The sequence below is a fragment of the Leopardus geoffroyi genome, chromosome A2, assembly GCF_018350155.1.
Source record: "Leopardus geoffroyi isolate Oge1 chromosome A2, O.geoffroyi_Oge1_pat1.0, whole genome shotgun sequence".
NCBI classification, from domain to species: Eukaryota; Metazoa; Chordata; class Mammalia; order Carnivora; family Felidae; genus Leopardus; species Leopardus geoffroyi.
This window is the reverse complement of record NC_059331.1, coordinates 132,259,798-132,285,287: the sequence shown is the minus strand read 5'-3', so window position 1 is coordinate 132,285,287 and position 25,490 is coordinate 132,259,798. Positions and strand designations below refer to the sequence as shown.

The 25,490-nt window shown below is 35.3% G+C and overlaps 2 long non-coding RNA genes across 4 annotated transcripts in view; one reads left to right on the top strand and one right to left on the bottom strand.

Annotated features, from left to right (window-relative positions):
* Window positions 1-25,490, bottom strand: part of LOC123606727 — a 157,860-nt gene that overhangs the window by 33,138 nt on the left and 99,232 nt on the right. The gene's annotated exons all lie outside the window — the stretch shown is intronic.
* On the top strand, window positions 258-25,253 carry LOC123606729. Its single transcript, XR_006716466.1, has 3 exons — window positions 258-440; window positions 8,864-8,870; window positions 25,243-25,253. It is a non-coding gene; the product is annotated as an uncharacterized LOC123606729 (long non-coding RNA).

Below are 25,490 nucleotides of genomic sequence, written 5' to 3'. Positions count from 1 at the left end.
TTGGCTAAGGCTTTTAAATGTACTCATATACATCAAGAGTCTTTTCTTAGTAACTTCTGGAGGGCTAGCTAGTTTATGGAATGCTAGTTTACCTATTTCTTGGATTGTATCTTTAATGGGAAGAGGAAACACTCTTCTTTATTAGTCTAACTTAAACTTTTATGTACACCAGAGTAGTACAACAACCATCAAAAGCTTCTGATCAAGGTTCCTGAAATTTTCTTCTTGAATTTCTTTGTACTGAACTGAATTTTCTTTTAAGATAACAAAGATCATAGTTTTAAGGTGTTAACATCAGCAGTCTAATTTAACTCTTACAATGGATGTACACGTACTTGAAACAAATGTGAATCATGTTTTTCTAAAAAAACAGGGTGATAAAGTGACTTAAGTGATCATGCATGTTTCTCGTCCCTGAGATTAATATAGCTATTTTACTTGTTAATTGTCTTAGGGTCGACATACAATTCTAGATATTGATTGGATGTAATCATAAAAAATATTTATTGAATCCAGGAATTGTATTTTGAAATCATTGTAATTATTTTCTTTTCTGAAGTGCTCAATGTAAAGTACATAATAAACATATTTTAAAAGAAAAAAAGATTCAACGAAATCCCAATAAAATTCCTAGTATACTTTTTTATGGAACTTGAAAAGCTGATTCTGAAAATCACATGGTAATATAAGGGATCTAGAGAATCTAAGAAAATTTTGAAGAAGAACAAAGTTAGAGGATTTACAGCATCACATTTAAGATTGACTATAAAGCTACAGTAAATAGGACAGTTTGGTATTGATGCAAAAGAAAATATACAGATCAAGGAAAAAGATAAAAATACCACATAATACATATGATCAATTCCTTTTGACCAATACAATTCAGTGGTTGGGGGGTGGCTTTTTCAATAAATTATTCTGAAACAACTACATATCTGAGAGAACCTTTATACTTAATCTAATGTTATATACAAAAGTTAATTTGTGAAGATATGGTGTACATTTCTTTAACATGCAGTCTACTCTAAAGCCTTTATGAGAATATTTTCAAGAACTTGTGATGCATTATAATTCATTGAGAAGGATACAAAAAGCATTAAACATAAAAAGAAAAAGTTAAGTTGGACTTCGTTAAAATGAAAATTATTTTCCCACAAAAAAAAATACCATTAAGAACCACAGACTGAGAGAAAAATAGTGTCTATGTATTGATCCAACAAAGAATTCATATTCACAATATATAAACAACTAGTGTACATCATTAAAAAAAGACACCCAAGTTTTAAATGAGCAAAAGAACTGTATAGACACTACACAAAGGACGATACATAAATGGCCAATAAACAATAAAACGGTGCTTCAGATCATTACTCACACTCCCTGTGTGGTTGGAGGTTTGTGAGGCACATCTCACTGCTGCCATAGTCCAACTTTTATGCTATTCCCACAGGCCTCTCTTCCTAAAGAGAAACCCAAAAGAGGGAGGTCTGTGGCATGAACCACAGTCCCATCACTCAGTTGATCTTAGGACCATATTGTCACATATGTTCTCCCTTCTCCAAAATCCATTCTAAATTCCCCTCACCCTCAGCTAACACCTCAGTTGGCCTAAGTGGTGGTATGATCCAAACATTCAAAAGATACCATTACAGGAATAAAAAGACAAGCCACAATGTGGGAAGTGATGTTCCTAACACATGAAACTGATAAAAGGCTTGTAACCAGAATATATAAATTCTAAAAACTAGTAAGAAAAAGAAAGACAATCTAATAATAATATGGGTAACAGACTTTAACCAAATACTTTATTTTTAAAAAGATATCCCAAGGGCCAATAAACATATGAAAAAGATCAAATTCTTTAGTCATTAGAGAATTCAAATTAAATCTACTGTGAGATACTACTAACTATGTACCAGAATGACTAAAGTGAAAATAAGAGACAGTGCCAAGGATTAATGAGAATATGGAGCAAGTGGAACTCTCTTACATTGCTGATAGGAGTAAAATTGATACAGCCACTTTGGAAAACTCTATCCAATATCTATTTATACCCAAACTAGCAAGTGTACTTCTAGATATATATTCAACAGAAATACATACATGTGTTTCCTAAAACACATCATAGTGGAAATACTTGGAATAGCGAAAACCTGGAAATATCCAAATGTCCATTATAGAATGGACAAATAAATAGCAATGTTTTCACCTGTGCTATCTCAGTTATCTGTTGCTGCATAACAAATTAAACTAAAACTCAATGACTTAAAACTACAACGTATTATTTTCGGAAACTGTAGGTTGGCTAGGGGTTTCTTCTACCAGTCTGTCTGGATTCCCTCATGTGGTTATGGTCATCTGATGTTTCCCCTAGACATGCAGATGCAAGATGGTCTCTGGAACATGGTTCTGGCTATCACTGGGCTCACTATTACTCTTCTGTCATCCTACAGAGCCTTTCATCTTTAGTAGGCTACTTTAGGCTTCTTCAGAGCATGATAATAAAAGGACATAAGAAGGCGAGAGAGGAAACTGCAAGTACTCAGGGATAAGAAGCACTAGAAGTTGCATAATATCATTTCCACCAAAATCTAAGTCAAAGAATTTATAAAGCCAGCCCAGATTCAATACTGTGAAAAAACAGCCTCCATCTTTTGACAGAAGAAGCCAACAGCACATTACAGAGGGCATATACACAGACAAGCATGATTTACTGGGAGCTATCACTCCAGCAATCTACCACAACCAATATATAACAATTGCAATGAATGAATTACTGCTACAAGTAACAACAGGAATGAACTTCATGAGTACAAGATGCAAGTAACAAGAGGATATATGCATCGTGTTCCATTTATATAAAATACAAAAATCTGCAAAACCAATACATGGTGTTAGAAGTCAAAAGAGAGTCTAAGGAAAACATCTTGGCACTACAAATGTTTTATCCCTTGATCCATGCAATGGTTACGTGAAATTTTTCACTTTGTGGTCATTTCTTGATTGTTTTGTTCTTTTGATTTATGTAATTTCCTACACGTTTGTCATACTTCAACAGAATTTTTTTTTAACCAGAATAAAAATGAAGACAAAACTAAAATATAATGGAAGTGAATTTTCTTCAATTCAGTTCAGTTATCTGAGTGGTGTTTCATGCCTTTTCTGGAATATCTGCTGATGTTACACATTCTACTACTAAAGGAATAAGGAAGATTCCAAGTCTATGCTGGGGAACTCTGTCTCTGTTCTTCTGTCTTATTTTGTTTAAACTCCTACATCAAGGGCCAGGTCACTGGTCACCACTTTTGTTTGACGTGCAATTATTTTCCTCTGCTCAGATTCCTCTGTTTACTGCTGCCAGTCCTAATAATTGGCTAATACAATTATTCCTAGGAGATTATTTGTGTCTTCCTGTTTCATCTGTTGCAAGGTTGGGTAGCATCCCAGTCCCAGTCTTTAGTCCCGCTTATCGAAACAAGTGAGGAACATTTTTCGTATTTTTTTCCTGGTAAGCCAGATTCTTCATGTTCTCTTAAATAGAAAATACGAATGAGATTTTTCAGGGCTTCCTCCACTTACCTTGCTGTCATACAGGGCAATTCTTCTCAGAAATTCAAATCCTTGCATTTTTCCCCAAATGATTCAAACCACTTGGTATATAGATTATATTGTATAGGAGTTAACAATGTAGATGCTGGAAACAAAATGTCCAAGTTCATATCCTGACCTTGAGTTAGGGCAGATTATTTCCCTTACTAGCCTCAAGTTGCACATTTGTAAAATGGGAGATGACAAGACGTACCTCTTAGCGCTGTAATGAGGTTTAAATAAATTAATCCATGTAAATTAAAAATGTGCTTAGCCCTTTAAGTACTCAAAAAATATTCTCATTATTATTAAGCATAGTTATTAACAGGGCAGAATGTTGACACATTTCCATGATTATTAACACTGATGATTTTATAGCCTCTGATATGTTAATTATCTTTTAATCATTTCTATCGGTTTTATAACCCTGAATTTATACCATCATTTGGGGGAGGTAAGGATATCTGTTGCCCAACATTCTTAAAATGAAATACCAACTTTTAAGAAAAAGATTTAATGACTACATTAGCATTGTAGTTATAAGGAAATATTACACAGCCATAAAAAAAGATGAGACTGTCCCATCTGAGATAACATGGGTGAACTTATTTGGTATTATGCTAAGTGAAGTAAGTCAGCCAGAGAAAGACAAATACCATATGATTCCACTCATAAATGGAATCTTAAAAAAATGAACAGGGGCGCTTGGGTGGCTCAGTCGGTTAAACGTCTGACTTTGGCTCAGGTCATGATCTCACGGTTCATGGGTTTGAACCCCATGTCAGGCTCTGTGCTGACAGCTCAGGACCTGGAGCCTGCTTTTGATTCTGCGTTTCTGTCTCTCTCGGCTCCTCCCCTGCTCACATTCTGTCTCTCTCTCAAAATAAATAAAGATTCAAAAAAATGTTTTTAATAAATAAAACCCAAAAGACTTAAAAAAAATGAACAAAAACCAGAATCATAAGTATAAATACAGAGAACAAACTGAGGGTTATAAGACAGAAAAGAGGGTAGGGGATTAAGCAATATGGGTGAAGGGGAGTGGGAGACACAGGTCTCCACTTATGGAATGAGTGAGTCAAGGGAACAAAAAGCAAAGCATGAGGAATACAATCAATGATACTATAATAATGATATAATGGGACAGATGGTAGGCATACTTGTGGTGAACACAGTATAATGTATAAACTTGCCAAATCACTAAGTTATACACCTGAAGCTAATGGAACATTGTCAACTATACTCAAAACAAACAAACAAACAAAAAACCCAAAAAAAAACACACAAAAAAACAGCATCATATGGTAGTATGGGGGTGGGAAAAAAAGAATTGGAGGTATATGTAAATGATAAAAATGTATTTGCATTTTCTCATATTCACTCCATTTTTGATCTAATCATCTGCATTTAAAATCTAAAACCTCTCCATAGAGAACTGTTTGCTCCCAGTCGTTCCAGGTACAGTTCTGCTAGTTATTGCATAGGCTAAATGCAGGAGTGGAGAGAAAGGCACAACATCATCTAACAGGAGTCAGCCCTGAAATCATCCTTCTAAATCTACTCTCTCCCTCCTCAAGTAACTGCATATATCTTCAATTGCTAACTTTACATTTCTTGAAATGGGGGTGCAGGAAGAAGAGTTTCCAGGAAAGCCATCAGTATAAATAAGAGTTAAAAAATTAAACTGGAGGGGTGTCTGGGTAGCTCAGTCAGTTAAGTGCTAATGTCAGCTCAGGTCATGATCTCATGGTTCATGAGTTCAAGCCCCGTGTCAGGCTTGTGCTGATAGCTCAGAGCCTGGACCCTGCTTCAGATTCTGTGCCTCCCTCTCTCTCTAGCCCTCTCCACTCGCATTGTGTCTCCCTCTCTCTCAAAAATAAAAAATAAACATTAAAAAATTTTTTTAAAAATTTAAACTGGATCCATAGTCCATGGGCTTCTCTAAAACTCTTCCCTTCTCTTGCCTCTATTACTATTCCAATTCCCTAAACCACTCTAGATATGGTTCAAAAAACTGAAAGTTCCTCTGATGACAGGAATTCAGCCTTGAGTGTTTTTTTTAACTTTTGACTGGTTTTATTAAATTATGATTCAAAAATGTAACCCGGTGTACATTTTTGACATGTTAAGAACAAGGGGGTACATCACAGGGTTCAGGTAAGACTTAAACAAACTGCATTCCATAATTCTGATTAAATGCAATCATGGAGGGGCGCCTGGGTGGCGCAGTCGGTTAAGCGTCCGACTTCAGCCAGGTCACGATCTCGCGGTCCGTGAGTTCGAGCCCCGCGTCGGGCTCTGGGCTGATGGCTCAGAGCCTGGAGCCTGTTTCTGATTCTGTGTCTCCCTCTCTCTCTGCCCCTCCCCCGTTCATGCTCTGTCTCTCTCTGTCCCAAAAATAAATAAACGTTGAAAAAAAAAATTAAAAAAAAAATACTTTAAATGCAATCATGGATTATAATTCATCATGCAAGGCAGAAAGGTTAATTACACAGACTATGTAAGCAGCATATAGCTGCATGTTTATCAATTCAGATTTTATCTGGTGTATGTAATTTATAAGAAGAAAAAAAGATTGATTTATAAGAGTAGGCTGAATTTACCACTTTGGTCCCCTATACTCTAGTTAAATAGAGCTCCTCTCCTCAAAAATAATCTCAATTTGTCCTGGCTTGACAGATTATAATGAATATGCTCTTTCCTGTGCTGTTTGAGAATTATTCCATTTGGGGGGAAACAAATGCAGTATGGCAGTGAATGCTAACTTTAGATACAAACTAGAACCACTTGAGAAGCTTTTAAAAAAATCCCATTGTTCAGGCCATGCTCCATGTAGTCAAATCAAAATTCCTAAAACTAAAGCCACAACATGAAGCATTTTTTTAAAGGTCCCTCAGGGCAGCCAAGGTTAAGAACCACTGAGGTGGAGCTTCTACCTCCACTACCATCCTTGACAATGTTCATACAGGTTATTGATATTGATCAGTTACTAGTCAATCACCTCAACTGACTAAAATGGTCTTGCAGACATAATTTTTTAATTATTAAAAATACTTTGTTAGGGGCACCTGGGTGGCTCAGTCAGTTAAGCGCCCGACTTTGGCTCAGGTCATGATCTCACCATTCCCAAGTTCAAGCCTCACTTTGGGCTCTGTGCCTCCCTCTCTCTCTCTGCCCCTCCCCTGCTTGTGCTCAGTCTCTTTCTCTCTCAAAAATAAATAAACATTAAAAAAATTTTTTTAATACTTTGTTAAGTGTCTGCACAAGAAGTGTTTGCTCAAATCTGCTTAAGTAATTTGAAGAAGCAATTAAATATATATTTGCACATACATATACACAGATTTATAATATATAGATTATATATATAATTCAATTCAAATATACAGGTATTATTATTTAAAAGTTCAATTCATTACTGTAAACATAAGAAACCATAATTTGTTAATACAACTTCCAGGAAAAGAGAACTTTTGAGTGTTTCAATTAAATTTATCCTTTACCATGTAGATTCAATCCCCTTTATGCATATTAAATATTTTTAATAAGAACATACGCCTTGGATAAAGGATTTTGAAATCAAAAGAAATATATATACTAACACTGAAATACACACAGTAAAACCTCTTTTATAAAAGCCGCTTTAGAGAACCGAATCAGTATGCAGAGGGCAGATGTTCCTTTAATATAGCTCTGTGGTTCAGGACATCTCTAAAACCCTGGATCTATTTGTAAAAAAAAAAAAAAAAAAAAAAAAAAAAACGTGAAGTGTGTGTTTCCACATAATTCCCCAGTAACATGCATTTTTGTTGAGAGGAATGATGGCTTTGATGAGGTACCTAAAATCAGTAAGAGGAATCTACTCTGTTAAGGGCAGAATGTCATTCTGCAATTGCAGGTGTTACACATTATAGGATGGCATTTGACACACAGCATATCTCCCATCTCTGTGAAGACAGTTGAGCATAGTGGACTATATCTGGATTCTGACAACTTGGATTTGAGTTTCAGCTCTGCAATTTACTTGCTGAGTAAATGCAGCTTTTCAAGTTTCAGGTTTCTAGTCTATAAAGTGATGATAAAAATGTGTCCTACCTATATAATAGAATTGTTAAAAAGTTTTAAATCAAATAATTATTTGTAAATTCTAATCCTCAAATAAAAGACAAGAAAAGATTCAGCATAAAAAGCAAGCTCTGCTTTGAGTAGACTGCTAGCTTCCAGGCCAACCTTCATGAACTCCTATGTAAGTAAAAAAAAAAAAAAAAAGATGCTCAAGCAAGATGCTGAAAAAATGTTTATGCATGATTTAAGTGAGTTTGGGGGAATAAAATTGACATGTCTGAGACTTTTGTGACAAGGAATGACACATAGATTTGTGTGGTTGGAGGTATCTTTCCCTCTTTAAAAGAACAACTTCAGTTGAGTGAGATCCTGGTACAGTGGTGATTAACAGATAATAGTAGGAAACAAACCAAGAAGCAGGGAGAGACCAACACTCCTTCATGAATCTTCTTGGTGACATCTCCAAAAGAAACATGGACCAAAAGAAAAAGAAACATGTAGTCACTGAGAGCATCTATTTGGGAACACTCATAAGATTCTCTCTGGGGACTTCCAAAAACATCTGAGGACATTTTAGGTGTATATATGGAGTAGTGGTGAAGTTTATACTCTCTTATCAGGAAATATGGAGGGAGCAAGAAACCCTGCTACATCTAATATCATCACTGAAGGAACAACAATGTTATAATGCATTCTGCTCTATTTTTCTTCTACTTCATATCATGGGTGCTTGTTTGTATGCAAAAATTCTAAATAAATTCAATTGTTTATATACTTCTGCTATTTATAGTTTAACCAATTAAATAATTACTGTATTTTCATATACAATGAAGCATATATCCCTGTGAAGATTATGCATGTTATATCTGCCTGATATGTCCTTCTTAAAAGAGTATTTCTAAAATCTCTCTTTCCCATTTCTCCCTCCCTGCCTTTCTCTCCCTTCCTCCTCCCCCCCCACCACACTTGAATAAATATTAACAGTCTTAAAGATTGATTTTACACTTCCTAGATTAAAGAAGTATTTGTTAATTGCCATACTTTAGACAGTATCTTGTTCTACCATAGCATAAACGCCACAGGTTGAATGAGGTTTACCCCTTACTCCTTATTTTTAAAACTGATTTGTGCTTTTCTTTCAGGAAGAGATTTTATTTAACAGGATTATTATCAATGTTATAAGTACTTTTTTTCTAATGTCTGATGACAAAAGATTTCCTGTTTGTAGATACTTTTATAAGGCTTTGATCAAAACATTGTAGTATCCATGTATATAACAATCAAAAATGTTTTCAAGGACAAATGAATATGACTTGAAATCTTAGCATTGTCTTTAATACCATTTTCTCCTTCTTCCAAACTCTAATTTTTCATCAAGCATTTAGTTTTCTTCTTGATTTCTTGCCTGCCTCATCTCTGTGTGCACACAAACCACAATGCTCCACATTGCTATGCCTCACACTTCCACTTCATCTTCCATGATTGATATCTCCCCTTTGCCCAGGGAACTGTCATGATTAAAGCAAGTTCAAGCATTATGTCTTTTATGAAGGTTTCTTGAATCTCCATCTTCACTATCAGGTAAAATTAACCACTCCTTCATCTATGCTTCTTCGTAACTGCCTGATCAGTCTTCTTCCCATGTATGGACAAAAACCTCATGAATTCCATAAAATGTCTGGTATCCAGACTGGAACATGTGCCAACCAGCAATTTGATACTTCATCAAACTCATATGGTTTAATATTTATTTTAAAATAATAGGAAGAAATTTCCATTAATAAAACTGTATATACTTTATGTTCAAAATAAAGACTTATGTCATATGCACATAACATTTTAACTCATACATAATTGGAATTGTTTCTTTAAGCCTTCTCATCACTTATAATTGAATAGCATCAGGCAACATGTTTACATGTTCAGCAAACTTCTGTATCTTCCTAATTCTTGCTTCCTTTTGTTCAATCATTTAATAACCAAATTTTAGCCAGGCATTATATTTCTTAGACTGGTATACATATAGATATATGGCTTAGACTGGCTACATATAGATATAACAAAAAGCCTTGTCTAAAATATCCTATTAAAGTTTTTGTTCTGGCTTTCATTATGTTTCATCAAAATACTTTCTAATGAGTCTATGCTTTTAATAGTTGCATGTCCAGATAACACCACCAAAGAATATAAATAATTATCAATAGGATAAATAGACACTCTTAATTTTAAATATGTAAAACACTATATATGACATTATTTCAAGATTCTCAATGACCATTTAGATATTCACAATAAAATATATTTCATACTTTATGTATTGTTAACTGTTTTGGTTTTTATTAAAGAAGTTTTTAGCATAAAATTCAAATGGTATAAGTATGGAAATAAAGTCATTCTAAGATAGCTAGTTCTTAAACATTGCCTTTGAGAGATGCGTTTTTCTTTTTTTTTTTTTTTTAATTTTTTTTTAACATTTATTTATTTTTGAGACAGAGAGAGGCAGAGCATGAATGGGGGAGGGTCAGAGAGAGAGGGAGACACAGAATCTGAAACAGGCTCCAGGCTCTGAGCTGTCAGCACAGAGCCCGACGCGGGGCTCGAACTCATGGACCGCGAGATCACGACCTGAGCTGAAGTCGGCCGCTTAACCGACTGAGCCACCCAGGCGCCCCGAGAGATGCGTTTTTCTAATTGAATTTAACCTGAAGTGTTGATAATCAACCTAACACAAATCTAACTGTAATCAGAAAGCTCCCTATATTCTGATAAGTTTCTCACTTCACACTCCTTTGATGACCTTGGTCTGCTCCATCTCTAACATAAATCTTGCACTTAAATAACCTCGTGACCAGGTCATGAAGCTAAATGGCATACTGGAACAGGGGAGCGGGAGAGTTCAGCAAACTTCTGTTATCTTCCTAGTTCTTGCTTCCTTTTGTTCAATCACTTAATAACCAGATTTTAGCCAGGCAGTATATTTCTTAGACTGGTATTTTCAAACTTACTCCTATTGCTTTACTTTTCCCAATTTAAACCAAAATTAACGTAATGTTTAATAATGTTACATATTTAGTATCCATAGTCCTTCAAAATATAGATATCTCTCTCCACCTGTAAGTCCATCATTTTGATAGTTAACAGTTACAAGTCCTTAGTGGCACGGCTGGCCACACATTTGGCACATATCCTGAAAATCCCAGAACTGATGCAATGGAAAACTACCTAAAGTTCAAAAGTACAAGTTATAGAATTCTCATATGTGCCTTAAAGCTTATCTAGTACAATTCTATAGGATATTTTGAGGGCATGTGGTGGGCAGTGTCTGTGTTGTTATGAGACTTTGACAAGGAAAAGAAGGGAGTGGTTGGAACATACAGTTTTGGGAAAGGAGATTCTAAAATTACAAAGTATTTTTAGTCACATAGCATTTTTTGGTCACATAGCATTTCTTAAAATACCAAAATAACATTGGAGTAAGACATAAAACGTCTGTTTATTTTTAGAGATTTTTTTAATTGGTTTTAAAGTTCAGTTATTTCAGTGATCTGGTTTAGACTCAATAATTTTCATAGATCAAGAGACTAGACTAAGATCCTGACCCTCTTGAGTGATGTAAGAGTCACGAAGAGGAATGAAATGCCTCTTCACCTCTCAAAAATTCTGATGAATAGTTAAAACAGATAAGATTTTACAGATTATACACTGTGGCTGCAGAGCACATAGATTGTTGGTATACTCAGAAAACTGGAAACATGGCCAAAATTAGAACTGAGATATACTTTCTGCTATAGCATACTTTTCCAATATAAGAGTTAAAACCATATACTGTTTCAGTATTTATACTAGAGGAAGATTTTGAGGTAAAAATAATTTATTATTTCCCATTTTACAGATAACAAAATATAATCTCAATGGATGAATGCATAAACAAAATATGGTATATACACTCAATAGGATATTATTCAGCCTTAAAAAGGAAAAAATCCCGTCACATGCTACCACATGGTAAACCTTGAGGACATTACTCTAAGTGAAATAAGAAGCCAAATACTGAATGATTCCATTTATATGAAGTATCCAAACTAGTCAAATTTATACAAACAGGAGGTAGAATGGTGATTACTAGGGGCTCAGGAGATGGAGAAATTTAACAACACTAAACTACACTTAAAAATGGTTAAGGTGGTAAATTTCATGTTTTTTGTCACATAAAAATAAATTCAACCTCAATGATATATAAAACTAGTTAGTAACTGACAGTTAAGACTTGGATTGTGATTGAAAATCTCGAATCTTTTTACCCTGGATTCATCTGTGCCAATTATTTCTCCAATAATCTCTGTGTGGCTGACTATATTGCCTACATGATTGTAAACCTGTGTCAACCATGCATCAGCATTCCTATGCAGGACAATCAGAAATGGGCAAACGCCCTTGTAGAACAAAACCTGAGGAAGCAAAACCCCCATCTTGCCATACTTGGAACCCAACATTCCAAGGGAAAACATTAAAACTATCTTTTTTTAACACTGAAAACAAGTGATCAGTATGGTGTGATCACAAAAATAGGTCATTGGTCCACTGACTTGACCGTTTCATTCCCTTTTATAATGGTTACTTTCTGTTATGGAGAAATAGCCATTGAAAGGTAATGCTTGGCAGGTACACAGCCATCTCCAGGAAATGAGGCCTGAGGACATGCTTTACTCATGTGGTGAGAAAAAGTTAACTTTCACAGCCCTCCACTCAAAGCAACATTTTATCTGTTGGCATGTTTACAAGGAAAGTTGGAAATCAAATAAAGGATAATTGCCCATTCTCAACAGGATGTGGCAACTTTCATCTATGATCCTTTATTTTCAGGCTTCAGCAAGGCTTCCCAAATGAGCTAAATGAGGAAGGATTCTGATGGAGGAATGATGTTAAGACCTTACTCTGTGTTCCTCCCAGATGCTAGATTAATTGCTGTAATATAAACGCGCAGCACAATGTGTTCTCCACTGATTTCATCCACTTATCTAGGGCCTGTCTGTGATGATTTCCACTAATAGCCAAACAGTGCCCTGAATAACTCACTGAGTTGTACAAGATTGATCCAAATTTGAATAAAGCTTGTATCTGGTAAAGTTAAAAAACTATTAGGATCATTCCAATAAATGCTGATAATTTTCTCCATTAGATAGTAGAATATGCCATTGTTAAATCTTTCTTGAGTGCTTAGTAACATCACTTTTCTTACAAGGATTTGTCTTTGGGGTGCACAGGTTTTCTAATAAGGGAGTAGGCATACCTTTCATGAGGACACAAGTATTGCTACATTGTGTGTTTTTGCTGTTGTTATTGTCATTACTGTTTTCTTTTAAATAATTTCTGTTTATGATATCCAACTTCCCTTGGAAACTTTGCCTCACTCCATGAGGTTGGGCTACAGGGAAACTTGTGTGGCATGCCTAAGCTACATCCAAAATCAGATTTCTTTTCCAATATTGACCAATATTGATCTTTGGATCAAGCCAGGGGGCTGAAGTTCTTTTTAAAACTGAATCTCTTCCTTTGAGAAATTCGATTCCTCAAATAAATATAACAATACTAGATCCACCCTGCCAGGCCACTGGGTACAAACACAAGAATTCTTTCAAAAGCCTTCTACATAGGGATGTAGAACCTAACTCTGGAACCATTGGGAGGCTGATGGCTTTTTAAGTCGAAGGAATCTAACAGCAGAAATTAGAATGGATCAGAAAGGGAAAAGTTTGGAGGCAGCGAGGCAACTTAGTAGGCCATAGTAATCGTTCAAGAAAATGAAGTCTTGAACTAAAATAGTGACAGTGGGAATGGAGAATAATAGATGGATGAAAGGGCAATCACAGAGATAAAACTGGCAGGTTGTGCCAAACTAGTGAATGTAAAATACAGAGTAGGAGGAATTTTATCAGAGTCATCTTCCTAAAGTGGAAGTAAGATCATATTCCTCATCTGCTACATCCCTGCAATAGCTTCCCAATACACTTGGGAGTCTAAAAGTCTTAAAAGGCTTAATATAATCTGGCCCCAGCTCATTTATTCAACTTCACTGTTCCTCAACTTCATTGCTGTCCAATTTTTTTTTTTTATATAAAGCTCTAGCATCACTGGATTTTCTTTCCTATCTCAGTGCCTACGCACTTGCTAGTCCTTTCTGCTTGGAACTCTTCCCCTAGGCTTTTGCATGACCATCATTTTCTTTCCACTGAGATCCCAACTCAGATCTCTTTCCACCTCTCCAGAAAATTATTCACTGTTATACATCCACATCCCAATAGTCACTTTTTACATCACCAGATTTGTCCTCTCTAGAGAACCTATGTACCTGAAACTATCTTGTTTTTGACATGATTATTGTCTGTCTCTCCATACTAGAATGTCAACTCCCTTGGGACAGGAATCCCCTTTATCACCAGTGCCTACCATGTGATAGGTTCTCAAAGAATACTTATTACTGATATACAGATATACATATACGTACACATATACATATACACCTACATATGTGTAAATGTGCATGTGCACACATACCATATTTATAAATATACTTCACGGTAAAAAGTTATAACTTGATATTAAAACTATCAGACTCAGATAGCTTGTGAATTCTAAGTGTGATTCCTGTACTGAGGTTAAGAAGTATTAATTTATAAGTCTAACAATATAATTGTTACATATTGAACTCTACAAGAGCTAAAAATACTTTTGATAGAGGAGAATCTGATTGGGATAAAATACTCATCTAGAAATAAATTTCTAACCCAAAGCATCTAAAGAGAAGCAAAATGAATCTCAATCTCAATTTTAGCCCAATAATTTGTAAATTAAAAATCATATTTTGGAGACATGAAAATAAGGGAGGTGGCACGTTCAAACCACCCATGACCATATTATTCTGCTGGATTATTAAGTAATAAAATTAATTTCTCTAGTAGCAGTAGTAGGTAAAATTCAGATAAAACTGATTTTTACAGAGGACCTTATTACTCCAACTAGATCTGATAGAGTCTATTTTATGAGGCAGAGGAAAGGACGTTCAGGTTCTATAGCCCAAACCATGTTTCTTTATATACATCACAGGGCTATCAAAAGAGTTAAATGAGTTAATCATTTTTTTTTATTCTTAAAAAATTTTTAAATGTTTTTATTTTTGAGACAGAGAGAGACATAGCATGAGCAGGGGAGGGGCAGAGAAAGAGGGAGACACAGAATCCAAAGCAGGCTCCAGGCTCTGAGAGGTCAGCACAGAGCCCGACGTGGGGCTCGAACTTAACTGCAAGATCATGACCTGATCTGAAGTCGGACGCTTAACCGACTGAGCCACCCAGGTGCCCCAATCAGTTAATCATTTTATATCAACTTTATACCTCATTTTCAAATCATTTTTGATTTGAAGTTTCACTGACAGTCCAACATGGATCATTCTGAGTTCCACCTATCATCAGCAAAGTTCCAGGGACCTCAATGATTAGTTTGTGTTAAAAGCAGCATTGGATGTGCTGGGGACATGGGGTAATTGATCATGACTGAACAATGTGAGCGCTACACAGTACCCACATTTTCTTCCTAATTTAGAACTCAATCATTCGAAAACAATTATATTAGTTGGGGGAAAAAATGGCTCCTACTCAAAGAAAATGTATTCCATCAAAAATGGACTGGGACACTTGGGTGGCTCAGTCAGTTAAGTGTCCTACTCTTGATTTAAGCTCATGTCATGATCTCTCAGTCCTGAGTTTGACCCCTGCATCTGGTTCCTGCTGTCAGTGCAGAGCCTGCTTGAGATTCTCTCTCTCTCCCTCCGTTTCTCTGCCTCTCCCCTACTCTCTCTCTCTTTCTCTCTCAAAATAAAAAAAAACTTAAAAAAAATTTTTTTTAATGGACTCCAGACGGGGCACCTGGGTGGCTCAGTGGGTTAAGCTTCCGACTTCAGTCCAGGTAATGATCTCATGGTTCGTGAGTTTGAGCCCTGCATCAGGCTCCGTGCTTATAGTGCAGAGCCTGGAGACTGCTTCAGATTCTGTGTCTCCCTCTCTCTCTCTCTGCCCCTTCCCTGCTCACACTCTGTTGCTCTCTCTCTCTCAAAAAGAAAGTAAACATTAAAAAAAAATTTTTTTAAATGGACTCCGGGCAATAGAATAATTGCTCATCAGATCTATGGATCTCACTACTGGTTCGACACTTTCCAATGCTGCCAAAATTGGATGGGCGCATGACAACGCCGGCCAATCCTATTGCTTTTCTTTACCATGGTGCACTTCTGCCTGCAGGGCTTCTTCAATGATCTTTGACTTACCAAGGCTGTGGCAGCAATGGCATGAACATTAAACAGAGGAATGGCACCTGTCCTCAGGGAGACTTCAATGAAAATAAGCCTTTTGAGCTCTGTTTAATGGTACTTTCTATTTCAGCTCCAGTAAACATACACTAAGACTATGAATTCTGAGAAATATAACTTACATTGAAGCAACTTGAAGATGAGGTAAATCATTCCAGTGATGTAGCATTAAGTTCAAATGAGGAAAATATACAAGGTTATTAAAGAAGTTTTTTTTTCAAAGAGTCACAGAAGTAACCACTTTGAGTATCTGATAATCATTTGAACCAAAATTCAATTCCATCATGGACTAGAAACACAGTTTCATTAAAATAATATTACAGTGATGCTTTTGTATAAAATGTTAGTTTATCACATATCAAAAGTAAAGCAGGAATGTCACAATTGTTTGCAAAAGAAAAAATATTTTCTTTACAAAATCTTTGCAGAGGCTGGCATTTTATTCAAAAATGTATTATTTCAAGTCAGTCATTATAAAAGCAATTTACTCTTCAGGATAAAGAATTACAGGAATATTAAAATAATTTAATACTTCTAAAAATATTAGTGAACTATCCTCATATGCTCATATTATCTTATATGTGAACATATGTTTACATAATTTATATAATAACTCACACATTTTCAGTATTATATATTTTACCTAACATTACTCATTTTCAATAGTTTTATGTAATCTTCATAATTTTAATAGCTCCATGCTATTTTATTCTTCAAGTTTTTCTTTTCATATATGTTGTCCTTTTCTAATATGGTTTTGAAATATAGATCATATTCTCTTTTGATGTTTTAGAATGAATTGAAATATTTAATACCATTCAGATTAGTATAACATCTGATAGGCATTACTCATTATTTATTAACTCATAACCACATTATCAACCACAAACTTATTTTTGTTCTCTTTATTTAAATAAAAAAATTCAATTGGGGATTTTTGCATCTGAAACCCATTCCACTCCAAGCTTACTACTTTGTAGTAGGTAATAAAGTTTAGTATTTGCATAATAAATTTTTTATCTCTTATGTTCTGCTTTTGTTATAACAAATAAGTGAATCAGAAATAATTCCTTTCATTTACTAGGGTCATGTAAGTAAACATTAACTCACACATACATACACCTTTTATCATGTTATCTCTAAAATGAATGGTTGTTTTCTTTCGTAATCTTAAAACCACGTTCCGGCAACCTTCCTAATCAAAATTTTTCTTTCCCCTTCTCCACATACCCAACTACCTCAACCTCACCTCAATTTCATTTTTCTTCTGGAATTCTAAGATTTCCTTTAAATAAAAGCCACCAAAAAAAAAAAAAAAAGATATGTATATAGTAAGTATTCTGAAAGTTTTCAAGTCAGAGAATCTGTTTCACTAGTCCTCACCAGCTGAAGAGCTTTATTGGAATACGCTTTTTCCTTTAAAGGTTTTTTTTTCTAAAAAAAATTGTTTTTAATATTTATTTTTATTTTTGAGAGAGAGAGAGAGAGAGCACAAGCTGGAGAGAGGCAGAGAGGGAGGGAGACACAGAATCTGAAGCAGGCTCCAGGTTCTGAGCTGTCAGCACAGAGCCCAATGCAGGCTCAAACTCACGGGCTGTGAGATCATGACCTGAGCCAAAGGTGGACGCTCAACCAATTGAGCCACCCAGGTGCCCCTTTCCTTAAAGGTTTTAAAGTTATTATTCCATTTTCACTTTTACTGATTGGTGAAGAGAAGAAATACAACATTTTCTTGACTTTGGTTCCTGTGATGGTCATTTGGTTTCTTCTGTACAAAAGTGTAAATGATGATTTTGTATTTTAAGTTTAGAGACATTTAAAGACTGCATTGCTGGTGAGATACTTATGTACTTATTTTCTTAAAGACCCATGTTTAGACAATGTCATAAACTTATCCCACCTGCTCAAAAGAAATTAACTGATGATCACAGATATCTACAAAATATGACAGGGCTTTTATTAGTAAATACCTTCACTGCATTATATATGCAAAGTTTTGGTTCTCTGTCAATGAGGGTATCTTCTCAAATACTTTGTATGGTTTGATAGTTTCTTTTATTCCCAATTTTTGCTCCATATCTTCCCAGCTTTTGTGAGATTGAGGAAATACCCTTACAACAAATACCTCTACAAGTAGAGGTCTACAGCTTTATTTCTCTTAATGAGTAATAAAGACAGACATAGAGAAACGAAGAGCAAGGATGAACCATTGGGTTACATACCAAGGAGAAAAGACCCAGCTGTTAAAAGGACCCATTGATTAAATCATCCACAAATGAAGAGATCAGTGGTCCAGGGTCAATGTTTTGTGTCCCAGACACATTATCATAGGCAGAAATGCTTTCTTCACTACCAATTTTGCTTCTGTTGATTTTCCCCTCCACTGAAGGAGCTAGAATAGAGGGGCTACTTTAAAGGTTGGTATGGTCAGAGGTGCCTGGGTGGCTCAGTCAGTTAAGCATCTAACTCTTGATTTCAGCTCAGAACATGATCTCACAGTTTGTGGGATTGAGCCCTGCATCCAGTTCCACATTGACAGCATGGAACCTGCTTGGGATTCTCTCCCTCTTTCTTCCCCACTCCCCTCCTCTCTCTCTCTCTCTCTCTCTCTCTCTCTCTCTCTCTCTCTCTCTGTCTCTGTCTCTCTCTAAAAATAAGTAAACTTAAAAAAAAGGTTGGAAGGGTCATTAAAGCCATCTACAATAGCCTTAAAAACCTGTATGTACATTATCTCTTTTCCTCACAAAGTCTAAGTCAAGCACAGAGAAACTCTTGAATAAGAAATTTTCAGTAGGATAAGAGATCATAGTACTGCCTACTTCTCTCATTAAACCGATTACAGGAAAAACTGAGCACAGAGGTCTGAAGAGGTAATTGAGGCATTTCTCTACAACTGAGATGAAAAATATTCAGTGTGACCTTCAATGCTTTTCTGGAAGACTTCTGAATTCCCTAAATACAAAACATATTACAATATAAATATAATGCACTTGCCCAAAGTTCCCAGAATTATAGGGGTTCAAGTAAAAACTGTAAGATTTCAGGTAGATTTCATTTTCAGTTCATCTAGTCTTCTCTAACTACCATCAAGTCTTGCAACAATAATGTGGATATGTCAAGCCAAAACATTTATTAGACCAAATCACTTAGATATGTATATTTCCCATGTACTCAGTAACAACTGAAGGTGTCGCTGAAGCAGAAAAAAAGATTTAAACATCATTCTAGTTTTGAATCCATTTTGAGGGAGAAAACTGTGATTGGACGAGAGGAGTAAAAGGAAGCTAGGGGTACCTGGACCTGAAGAAACTGGAGAGAGAAAGGAACTACCAATAAAGGTTCCAGTAAAGGAACAGAATCTTTGGCCACAAGACCCAAAGGGTGAGTGGAAGAAGCTCCGTACTTGGAGATGCTTGAGAGTGAACCACCCTAATTATTGTCTGAAAGTCCAATAGTCCTGGATACTTGTAAGTGCCCCACCGTGAAGACACAAATGCTTTGTATTAAGATGGGAGCTTGAAGAGAAAATCTTTCCCCTGTCCAAGGTAGGTAGAAGTTAATACCATTTAAGAAACTTCCTGATGGTAGAAGAAACCATGGACAAATCATTACATTTTCAAACACATTCAAACATTTTTCATAGTTGAATCTTTGTTGTATATATATATTTTGTGTACTTTTTTAAAAATAAACACCTTTTCTCACTATCAAAATTTCTTCTTATAGCATGCCTAGTGGCCATATAATGTTCTATTCCATCAATTACTAAAAACTATTCCCTTATTTGGCTATTAACGAACATAAAAGCCTGAGATGAACACTTTAAAACATAAATACTGGAAGATTTCTCCAAGGTAGGTTTTGGAAATTTAATTACTGGTCAAAGAGGATGTACAACTTTATACTTGCCAAAATGTTTTCTAGAAGAGTCTTAAGAAATTCTTCTCCCATCAGGGCCTATGTGAATTACCTTATCCTATCAACATAAGCACTGAATAACAGTTTCTTTTAATATTTTTTATTAAGTCAAAATGGTATTTATAGTTTTAATTTATAATTATTCATGAGATTGAATATTTTTCATACATCCATTATACGTGTGTATATCTTTTCTGACATGTTTCTGCACAAAGAATCTCTTATTGATTTATGTGAGTATATCATATATTAAAGGATAGAAATTCTTTGCCTATTTTTTGTTATAACATTGCCCCATTTATTGTTCAAACTTTAATTTTATGACGGTTTGACATCAAAGAGTCCTTTATCCCTTGACATTTTCTCTTTTTGTTTCTTTCCATTATACTCAGAGACCAAGTAAATGCCTAAATAATTATTATCCATACAGAGATCAAATAAATAAATACCTAAATTAAATAACAGGCTTTGCTATTTTTTCATGCTGTAACTTAATTTACCTGGATTTTTTAATGTATTAAATACTGTTGTATAACAAACCACACCAGGGTAACTCATCTCTGCTCCAAGTAGAACAGCAAGGCAGCTAAGGAGATGCATTACCAGGATCCTGTTTTCAAAGGATTGGCTACCCAGTTGTGGGTTATGCAGTCAGCAGACACCTCCAGCTGTCAGCTCCTTCAGAGTCTACCTCAGGTATAGAAAACTACTTTATGTGAGGTCACATCATTTCCAGAACAGCTCAACCTGATGACTGAGCAAGGGAAGGACCTGAAGGTCTGGCCATTTTAGCTCTATCCTGAACAAATTTGATGGGCAAAACTCACGATAGAGTTTCACATTTCATTGGCAAAGGCTTCATCAGACCTTTACGGTAGTTTAGATTCTTCCGGTGCCCAAACCCCCCTCTCACACAGATGCTGAACTCTACTAACTACCTGCAACATTAATTCTATTTTGGTGTATGCTTCCAGAGAACCTAACCAGCAGTAGGCAGCTCAACTGAGTGTGGAAGATCCTCTTTTAAGATGGCTCACTCCTGTGGCAGATAAAGTAAAGTGGCTGGTAAAAGAGAGCTCAGCTGGACCCGAGGACTGAGAGCTCTAATTTCTCTTGATGTGGTCTCTCCAAGGGCTGTTTGGGCTTCCTATGGCATGGTGGTTTGTTTTTATAAGACACAATATGAAAATGCATATTCTGTTTTTGTAAAGTACAAAGCTGAAGTATTTTTCATCACTGTATCAATTATATTGTCCAAAATCTCTATACATTTTTGGCTGCCCTGTATAAAAGAGAGAATTTCTGCTTTTCAGCTTTAGAATGTATTTGATATGTATATTCCCTACGAATGATACCCATTTGATGACAAACTGAGCCCTTTGACACAATACTATAAAACTAAAGTAAAACTGTGTTTGTGGTAGTTATCTCCAGTTACATGCATAATTTTTATTTAAATCTTCACCTGTGTTAAACAATAATTTTAATGAGTTAATGGCAGAGAATGAATGTTTATTTCATATTTAATATTAAATATAAAATTTCCAAAATGGGTATATAGGTTTTTGTAATTGTCACAAATCTTTGAAATCCCCTAGCATGTGTAACTGAAATCAAATGAATATTCAGCAACACACCTACTACACACAGATTGATAGGATGGGAATACTGCTCTTAACACACTAGAGGTATTACAAGGACAAGAATGAAGTCCTTCTTCTTCACATAGGAATGTCTCCCCAGTACAGTGACTGTCATATTATTATGATTAAAACATAAAGGATACTTTATCTGCATTGTAACCAATATTATAATTCAGAACTTGAGATCTCAGCTTATGTATGCTGTCATTATTTATGAAGAGTCTTAATGGGCACAATACCTTCAGGAATCTTTCAGGGAAGATTCATGAAATTTAAATATCAATGGAGTTTTACTTCTTTAGCTCATAACATAGTTTTCAAGTTATCTCATATAATTACATCATTTAGCATGAGGTAGACTATAACCATAAATGTTACTCACTACACTCCTTTTTAACATCTCCTGGGGAAAATACTCTGTTTTTAAAAGACACCATGTTGCTAACTAATGGTAGCTTATGTAATTCATTATGACTTTTAGATGTTTTTCGAAAAAACTTGGATCTAGCTCCTCATTATTCATTTTATATTTTATGATGTGGTTTTTGTTCTTTGAGTGTACTAGAATGTCCTTATATTTGTTTCTTGCTCATCAAGGTCTTTTAATTCTGTTCCCAGTCTCCAGGAGGCTGATGCTTCTGCCCACCACCACCCATGCATTCCATCCTACCTTATCATCAAGATGTTCTTTCATGTAAAACTTAATGAAGGTGCTGACTTACATGCAAGTCAGCCTAACAATGTCTTTGAAGTACCTGCTGCGTATACAGCACAGTACTGAAGTTAAAAGAAAATACAAAGCAAACAAAGGATATAGTTCAGCTCTTTAAAAAGACTGTACTTGAGATGAAGAAAATAACAGAAATTGAAGCATATTTTCCCAAGGCAACAACTTCATCCATTATGTCTAAGTACAGATTCCAAGTGAAAACTGAGTATACATTAAATGCTAAGAAATTAATGGTATCATATGTGAGATCTGTCAGGGGAGGTCAAAATGCATATTACTGATGAGGGTATTGAAACTAAGACAGAACTAATTCCTTCTTTAAAAGCTACTTATTATGCCCTGTTTCATTTTGACTCTGAACAGTAAGTTGTGATCCTTTTTGTCTAAAGCCTACACAACTGTGCATCTATAAAACTGTTCTTCAAGATCCTCATGTGCTATAGAAAACATGCATATATTATATATATATATATAAAACTAAAGTGGATAAGTTAAGAGAAATAAAGAACTAATTGTGAAAATTTCCATACACTATCCTAATTCACTAGAATAGATTATATAATATTGATACATTCTATAACAATTAACTGTAATTTTAGGCATTTGGAATGTTAAAAAAATATCCTAACAGTGCTTGTCCTGCTGAGGTTTCTGAGATGCCTCCTCCAGCTCAGAATTCAATGATTGCATCTTCATGTAACAAATTCTGTTAAAGATTCAATTCCTAACCTAGTAAACTCCCAGACTATACAGTTTGGATTTGGAACTGTTCTCACCTCTAAGACAGAGGCCAACCAGTTCTCACTGGATTATATGTTGTATATCAGCCTGTGAATGAAAGATTTTGTGCCCAGATAATTCTGGAAATGCTAAGTACAATATTTTTCTCTTAGAGAACTTTAGCAATTAAAGCTCTGACAAGCAACTCAGCTTTTAAAAAATGTATTTGACTCTGTTTAGCCCAGTATTTTCCAAACGTCTTCAGCCAAAGAACTCCATTTAGTATAATAACTGGTGACATCCTACAGAAACAGAGTTCCAAAGGATATTCATAGGGAAATATTGATCTATCAAACCTCCACTTAATAAACACTTAGTAAGCATTTTCTTCATGAAGTTGGTGTTTTTTTTATTTTAATCTATGCCATGGAGGCAATTAAGATGAGTTAGGCATCACCTGTGTCTTCAAGAAACTTTCAAAGAGATGAAGGAAACGGAAGATTAAAAGCTAACTGCATTCTCAAGAAGAAAAAGTTCAGTGCCATGGTAGAGGTCCAAAAGAGCATGCAGTTGGATTCCAAAGAAGGAAGTAAGTCCAATGAGATCAGAGAGAGCTTCAAAGACAAGGTGGAATTATGAGGTCGGCCTCACAGGAAGATAATATTTTGCTATGTGGGAAGGTGATCCTACAAGGAGTTGATACCACGGGGAAAAGCCAAGAGGTTTTGGAAGGGTCAAAGAACAGATGCACTGGAATGTGCATAGAAGGGAATGAAGTAAAAAGTGAAACTGAATTAAGGTCAGATTGTTTTGGCACCCAATTTTCATATTTAAGGAGCACCTACCATATAATAGTGACTTTTAGGAAAGCAATAGTTGAAATCAAGACTGACCATGTAAGCATAGTAGGTCAATAATTAAATCAAGATTTACAACACATCTTGATAAGATTTTACAACAGGCAAAGACTAAAAATCCTTAAGAGCAGGGAACCTTTGTACCACACACAGTGTCAAGATATGCATCCTAGAAGAATTCATAGTTGAAAAATGGAATGCTGAACTTTATTCTGTCAACCATGGAAAGCCATCTTAAGTTGTTTGTTTTTAAAGGGGGCAATTGGATTAGATCTCTCTTTTCAGAAGAACTCAGGGGCAATGTGAAAGACAGACTGGCAGAACAGACAGGAGGCAAAAGACCCAATTAGGAGTAAGCTATTGCATTACCTAGTAAAGTTTCTAAGCACCAAAGTTAGGGCAGGGTCAACAATTGAGAAGAGGAACAGATACATATAAAAGAAGCTCACCATGTTCTAATGACCAATTAGATGCAGAGTTACAGAAGAGAGGAAAAGAAACATTTTCCAATTTCCTATCTGTGATAATCAATTACAATTAATTTATAATTAGAAATGTATCTGATGTATCAGAACAAAATATCAGTACACATGGAATACAAATGGTCTAAAGATGCATCAATCACTTAATTTCATTCAGAGACAATTTTTTCCCACACACACAGACATATTATTTTGTGTAAACAGTTACTATAATCCAGAAAGCCAGTCTGGTCATGATGAAGCAGAAGAAAACAATATAGTAGTTTCAATGAAATGCCCCAACAAGTTTTATTATCTCTGACCTTTTATTGAAAGTCCATGAACGTCACTAGATACCTTTAGCTAAGAATATTTTCCTTTCAAATGCCATCAATTGATCACTGCCCAACAATTCCTAGATATGTTTAATTTTGTGAGTGTCACAGCTTTGTAGAATATTTTATAATGTTTAATTTTCAGCTTCTCTATCTTCATCCAATTTTTTCTGTTAAATGTATATAAATTTAGATTCTTGTGATCTCTTATATGTAAATCATCTCCTCTTTCTACTCAACTAACCATGAGCATTTTTAACTCATTTAATGAATAATTTATTATGATTCACTAGAAATATAAAACCTATTTAACAACTTTATTTTGGAATCAGACTGGTTCAATTCACTTAATCACAATAGTGGTTTTAGGACATCAAGGGTCAAAAATCTGTCAAAATTAGAATTACATGAGTTAATGCTTATAAAGGCACAGCCTCTGACAAATAATAAACAGTCCTTAGGTGTTAGCTATCCTCTATTCAAGACTATACTAAGCAATTAAGCACTGCTTAAACCACCTGTGTAGGGTAGGGTTTCTTTCAACACTCAAATATCCAGGAAACCAGAGCTGGCATAGCTCATCTGAACAAAGGGGTATTCACAGCAGAGCTTGCCTAAAGCTGGTAGTTGAACTCCATGAACACAACTAAGCAACTCAGAGGGAGAGTGTCAAATGACCCTTTTTACAACCTTACCAAGACAGCAATAGAGACCTCAGGTGATATCTAATCATAAGTCTCTTACTTCATTTAGGACATTAAGAGAGAATTCCCTCTCTTAAAAATTTTAATCATCAAGTAAGCATAATTCCTGA